Genomic DNA, 7,572 nt, shown 5'->3' with positions numbered 1-7,572 from the left:
ATATATATATATATATATATATATATATATATATATATATATATATATATATATATATATATATATATATATATATATATGTATATATATATATGACTGAAAACAATGAATTTCCCAAATAAGAAAAATGGAAGCGCCGGGGTTTGAACCCGGGTTCTCTCGCATGCCAAGCGAGTGCTCTACCACTGAGCTACGCCCCCAAGAACATTTTTTGTGACATAGTATTATATGAAGCACTGAGAGTACCACGGCAAAATACCATTTGACCGACCGTTGCCGACTAGCCGGCAAAATAACCACAGGGTAAATCTCCATGTTGCTGTCGTCTTTTCCTCTCAATTTTCCACGAAGAAATGAGTTTTAATTTTTTATTGTCGTTGCAATAGACTGGAACTAAGCAATAGACTGGAACTAAGTAATAGACTGGAACTAAGTAATAGACTGGAACTAAGCAATAGACTGGAACTAAGCAATAGACTGGAACTAAGAAATAGACTGGAACTAAGCTGACCTGGTATGAGGTCAGAGCCCTCATTATCATCCCTGCTAACTACCGGAAGCAGATTAAGTCGTTCCACAACCGATGTCCGGCCCATGTTAACTCTGATGTGCCCAGCAGTTGGAGGAGGATCGCCAGAAGCTTCTGGAAGATTTCAAGGACGTCTTGGTGGACCTGACCCTTTCAGATAAGGTCGAAAACCACAATTTATTGTGAAGATCTTCACTATAACGTTGGACGAAGGTACTGAATGTTGCACACATGTGATGCGGACAAAATGAAAAAAAAAAAAAAAAAAAATTCTGTCTGGTGTGGGTCTCGAACCCACGACCTTGAGTGCGTCAGACTCACGCTCTACCACTGAGCTAACCAGACAATAGAAATTTCGTCTGTTTCTTCAATTTGAATTAATGAAAATCTTTGCGAGGCAGCGTTTAGAAAAGAGTGATGTCTTTGACGAAATTTACTTGTTTGGTTCCTTCTTCTGTTCCTCATTATCGAAAGTAAACATACTGAAGGGTATATATATATATATATATATATATATATATATATATATATATATATATATATATATATATATATATATATATATATATATATATATATATATATATATATATATACATATATATAGTACATATATATTTTTTTTTTTTTTTTTTCTTTGTCGCTGTCTCCCGCGTTTGCGAGGTAGCGCAAGGAAACATATGCAAGAGTTTTGGAAAGAGGGGCAAGTATGAAGTCTGTTGGGGATGAGAGAGCTTGGGAAGTGAGTCAGTTGTTGTTCGCTGATGATACAGCGCTGGTGGCTGATTCATGTGAGAAACTGCAGAAGCTGGTGACTGAGTTTGGTAAAGTGTCTGAAAGAAGAAAGTTAAGAGTAAATGTGAATAAGAGCAAGGTTATTAGGTACAGTAGGGTTGAGGGACAAGTCAATTGGGAGGTGAGTTTGAATGGAGAAAAACTGGAGGAAGTGAAGTGTTTTAGATATCTGGGAGTGGATCTGGCAGCGGATGGAACCATGGAAGCGGAAGTGGATCATAGGGTGGGGGAGGGGGCGAAAATTCTGGGAGCCTTGAAGAATGTGTGGAAGTCGAGAACATTATCTCGGAAAGCAAAAATGGGTATGTTTGAAGGAATAGTGGTTCCAACAATGTTGTATGGTTGCGAGACGTGGGCTATGGATAGAGTTGTGCGCAGGAGGATGGATGTGCTGGAAATGAGATGTTTGAGGACAATATGTGGTGTGAGGTGGTTTGATCGAGTAAGTAACGTAAGGGTAAGAGAGATGTGTGGAAATAAAAAGAGCGTGGTTGAGAGAGCAGAAGAGGGTGTTTTGAAATGGTTCGGGCACATGGAGAGAATGAGTGAGGAAAGATTGACCAAGAGAATATATGTGTCGGAGGTGGAGGGAACGAGGAGAAGAGGGAGACCAAATTGGAGGTGGAAAGATGGAGTGAAAAAGATTTTGTGTGATCGGGGCCTGAACATGCAGGAGGGTGAAAGGAGGGCAAGGAATAGAGTGAATTGGATCGATGTGGTATACCGGAGTTGACGTGCTGTCAGCGGATTGAATCAAGGCATGTGAAGCGTCTAGGGTAAACCATGGAAGGCTGTGTAGGTATGTATATTTGCGTGTGTGGACGTGTGTATATATATGTGTATGGGGGTGGGTTGGGCCATTTCTTTCGTCTGTTTCCTTGCGCTACCTTGCAAACGCGGGAGACAGCGACAAAGCAAAAAAAAAAAAAAAAATATATATATATATATATATATATATATATATATATATATATATATATATATATATATATATATATATTGAAAAGGATCACAATTTTGCACGTGATCAAGTATATTCTTATGAGTCCACGGGGAAAATAAACACGATAAGTTCCCAAGTGCACTTTCGTGTAAAACTCACATCATCAGGGGAGACACAACAGAGAAATATAACAGTCAGTTGATGTACAACGAAGAGACGTAGCTAGGACGCCATATGGTAAACATGTAATTGTCCAAGACAGACAACAAGCGTATCATAAACTTATTATGTGGACAAGAAGGTGAATTGTTTACACATTTTATCAACATTAAAGTTATCCAATTTGTATAGACCATCACTAATATTAAGATTATAATTCTCTGTGTATTCAGTAATAGAAGATTCAATGATATTTCTCGTGGTACTTGAGTTAGAGTTAATAACTGAGATGGCATTATTAACTCTAATTCCAGTACCACGAGAAATATCATTGAATCTTCTATTATTAAATACACAAAGAATTATAAACCTTGAGGAAGCAACATGGCGGTCAAAAATAAGCTGCAGGAATGAAGTTTATGAATGGAATATCAGTGAGACGATCCAAATGACGAATGAATGAGAGCGTAGTCAACATACAATATAAAAGGACATATTATGAATGGCAGCCAGGCAAGTAACGGCCCAACTGAATGGAAGGATTTAAAAGTTCGCGTTATATGACGAATTTTGATAGATTATCCAAATTTCCATTCCAGTTATGAAACTTAATGGTTGTGTTCAGTTCTAGAGACAAAGTTTAAAGGTTTGTGTTTCAGAGATGAACCACAAAGGATATCGTTAAATTAACTGACATTAAAATTTGTCAATTAAGTGAATCATTTTGTACAATAGCTGTAATTTGACACAGTTAAAAGTTCGCAATTTCATTACAATTCTAATTTAAAAGTTTGAGTTTCAATAATGGTCTGCACAAGCTTAACGTACATTTATGTTTTGTGTTTATATGACGTATCTTGAAGGACTCTGGTAAAATAATGCAGCTGGAAGGTTTACGTTCAAATGACGGTGTTTAAATGTTTATTGATGAATGGTAGATTTAAATGGATAGATTTTAAGTTCGCGTTTTCATGAGCGACTTTAAACCTTGTGGTTGAATGTCACAGTTTAAATGTTGGTATGTACAATGTTGACCAGATGGCGGTAGTGTGTAGACACAGCCATACCAGGTCGTATTTATCATCATTAAAGTCACCTTCCTTACTTACTTATGGCGGCGATGAAATTCACTGGTTCTTGATTGTGCACCAATTAACCTATCAGATAATGGTACAATGTTTGCCTGGTGTTGCATATATCACGTCTGTTGTTGAAACACAAGAATGCCAGGTGACTTTGGGAGTGGATGATAATGTAAAGATCAATATAAATGTGGGAAATCTTGAACCGCCATCACCAGACACAACACATGTTTGGATCTGGCGGGGGAAGGGACTTGCCTGTGACGTCACGATGCCCCGCCTCCAGCCTGGCGCCGCTCTGTGTGTGTGTGTGTGTGTGTGTGTGTGTGTGTGTAGCCCCTGGGTTCATGTTGGCCACAGCCACCCACCGGCCGGTGGTCAGGTCAGTGGGCGGTGTGTGTGTGTGTGTGTGTGTGTGTGTGTGTGTAGCCCCTGGGTTCATGTTGGCCACAGCCACCCACCGGCCGGTGGTCAGGTCAGTGGGCGGTGTGTGTGTGTGTGTGTGTGTGTGTGTGTGTGTGATTAGTATTTATGTATTACGGGAGAGAGTTGTACACTCGTGTTGTTCCATCTCTTAACCTTTACTATGTGTGCTCACACACACACACACACACACACACACACACACACACACATAACTTAGGATTTTATCCAGTATTTTCTTTAGACATATACCTTGTAGGTTGATTAGAAAACATAAGGAAAAAAATATAAAAACATAAACATATATTTCCACACGTGTAGATATATGTTATGTATTGAAATGTGGCGGAAAAATTTCTTATATATTAACAAACGTGATTGAGGACGTAAAGAATCTGGTACAAACATAATGGTTATTGTGATAAATGATTTATTTATGATAAATATGTATTGTGTTGCATTATAATGGTTGCTCAGAACCAAGGTTCTTAAACCTGAATCCTTAAGAAATGATAAAAACGTTTTAAAAACATAAACATTTATGATCATAAGGAACAGATTACATTAGCATGTTTCTATCTAACAGAAAATCAATTAGAAGAGAGACCATTTAAGGCAGGAATATTTCATCTCTTAATAAAACATCTACATCTACGTCCTTTTCTTTCATCATCATTTCTTATGTTCACTTGTAATAAATGCCTCTTATCTAACATAAAAATTCTGTATAGGTATTTGATTAATGTTATCCAACGACGCGTTGTATAACTCTTCGTTAGTGAAGTTCATTTCGTGTAATGGATCATGTATTACAAAGCTGTGTCTATCCACACAAGTGTTACACGTCCCGGGTAAAGATATATTCTAGAGATAGTGTATATCTAACATATATATGTGTTTTATAAATATTTATAAAAAGTTTTCCTGAGGGACAATACCTAAGATTTTCGTATTAAAGTTGATCAGTTGTAAGTGATCAAGCATTACAAAGGTGTGTCCATTACCACAGGTGCTACTGATCCCGGGTAAAGGTATTTCACCATCTTTGTATCTTTAACCTTTCTAGTTATAGATGTTTCATCCCTGATTCCATCCTCACAATGGATGTATGTGGTTTGTGTTGTCTTAACATATCATTAGTCAGTTGAAGTGGAGAACATGCTTCTGAGCCTAGCCACTCTACTCTGTCTTCCACATGCTATTCAAGAGGTGTTACCGGATTCCGCCTATAAGTGTTTACGCCGGGGGTAACAACTAACCTCCGGACGGCTTCTTGTTTTTACTTTTGATGATTTGAAACATTTATTAATCATATTTGGTTTTATGATGTCGATAAGATTGTTGGAAATTGTATATAGTAATCTTTATCTGTTATTTGATGAACTTTAATTCACCAAAGATAAAGTTTGTGAATATTGATTGTTTATCTCTCGTTGTTACTGATGTAAATTTTCTATCTAACAAAATACTTTCATTTGATTCATAAAGGATATTCTTAAGAAAAACGTAAATAATTTGTCATTAGTCCTCATCACACAAAATAAAAGTCTGTTTTTTCAAAGTTTTCTCAGAGGATGAAGGTAACATTTTGAAGAGTAGAAACTCATAACTTAGAATCCTTGAACCTCGTGTTAATAGCAATTACATTAATTTTCTCTAAACAATTCTTTTCTACAGTGTGTAAAACCCGGATAAAAAGCCTGCAACATAGATACTGACGCAATTATCTTAATGTTATTGAAATTATTATTGATTTCTACATGTAAAACATTTATCTGCAAAATAGAAATCTTTATGTTAGATATGTTCATCTTAACGATATCACGTAACATATATTTCTGTACCTTGTGCTCCAGAAAAGTTATGGGATTTTATTTATTATCGTATCAAATGTTTAGCTTGCATACGATATCCCATGTATTTTCACTAGATGTCCACAAGCAAAATATATTTTTGCCATATGTTTTTAACGGTAATCAGTGATAGGTTGTTAGAATAAGTAAATGTGTAATACATTACCAGGGTAGTAAATCCTTCGTCCATCACAATATACCGTAAGAGTGTCTAAGGCTCACCCTAGCTGGGGTTTACATTGTTGAACAACGTAATGCTTTTTGGTCGGTTTAGGTTTCTTAATTGTTGACTACAGGGACGAGTTTATAAGGAAGTGAGGAATTTGGGAAGGGTTTATTGATGGGTGCCGGGAGTGTGGTGGTGATGATGAAGGATCAGAGAAAATATATTATGTCGGAGGTCAATAGATCCTGGTGCTCGACCCAGAACCTTGACTAATCGTCTATAAGAAAGTGGTTGTTTATGTTTGGCCAAGTCCCAGCTTGGCAGGGGCTCTGGTCTTATGACACACTGTTATCTGCCTTTATTTGTCATGAAGATGTTTTTTATGGGTTGAATTGATAAGATTGTTAATGAGGAGTTAGAAATTTATTTACTCACGCTGTTGATAGAACATATATCGACCATGTAGATTTTCATGTGAATTTTGTACGTTTTATAATTCTTTTAGTGTAAACCAGTTTTCTTAATTTGTAATCATGTCTGATAGTAAATCCTGTGAATAGATAAATAATTTTTTCAGGTAAATTATCTCTTCATGTTTATCTGTTTTTCCAACAGTGGCTTGTGTCAGTGTGTCTGTCCGTCAGTATAGCAAGTCAAGCATTACTCCACCGTACAACAACTACAACATGGCTTGTGTCAGTGTGTCTGTCCCTCAGTATAGCAAGTCAAGCATTACTCCACCGTACAACAACTACAAGGTCACAAATGAGGGGACAAATAACATATAGGTTGGGTCACGGAAAATGCCTAATGAGCTGAGGAAAAGGAAGGACATTACATACACTGGCTTTATCAGTGAATCATTTTGTGATGGTTGTGAAATATTGGTCATGTGTAGAAGATGGTCCTTGTACATGAATCATGCTATATATTAGTTTCACAATATGTTATAATGGTGTCTTTACCTGGTGAACTGATATGTGATACAATAAATGTGATCTGTCTTGTTCTATAATTCTCTTCAGAAAAATCTTTGAAACTTATATCCGATTTTTCGCACATACAGTCAAATTGTGTTTACGAGTTTGATAGATTTTCCTGATATTTGATATCTATAAGAGACATTGGTGACTAAAAACAATTTCACGATGGCAAAATCAGCCAACATTATCAACTGGTGCGATGACGCAAGACGACTGCAGAAAGATTAACAGCGTATCGTTGTACAGTGTACAATGGTGGCCAGTGATATTCACTGTAGGTATACGCAAAATGATGTACTATGTGCACATAGCAGGCAAATTAGAGGATCATCATAAGATTTAGAAATAGAACTATCAAGGAAGGAGAAAGACGTAGGTGAGATTATTAGTCGAGATGTAAAGCCAATACACAAACATCATGAGCAATGTGTACTGCTCCTCCTCCTCTGGCTTTTGATTCTTACTGTCACATGTTAATATATGTAAATAATGGAAGGGCAAGTCACAGCCAAGACAAATTCAGTTACTCGTGGATTGCTTGCCTTACCGATGGTGACTTGTCACTCCAGGTGTAACTACTTACAGTTGGAGTTCGGTAACACCATTTCAACGGTATCATTTGACAAACACAGTAAAGTG

Source organism: Panulirus ornatus, chromosome 12 (assembly GCF_036320965.1).
Source record: "Panulirus ornatus isolate Po-2019 chromosome 12, ASM3632096v1, whole genome shotgun sequence".
Lineage (NCBI taxonomy): Eukaryota > Metazoa > Arthropoda > Malacostraca > Decapoda > Palinuridae > Panulirus > Panulirus ornatus.
The sequence above is the reverse complement of the archived record's forward strand: the minus strand, read 5'-3'. Positions refer to the sequence as shown.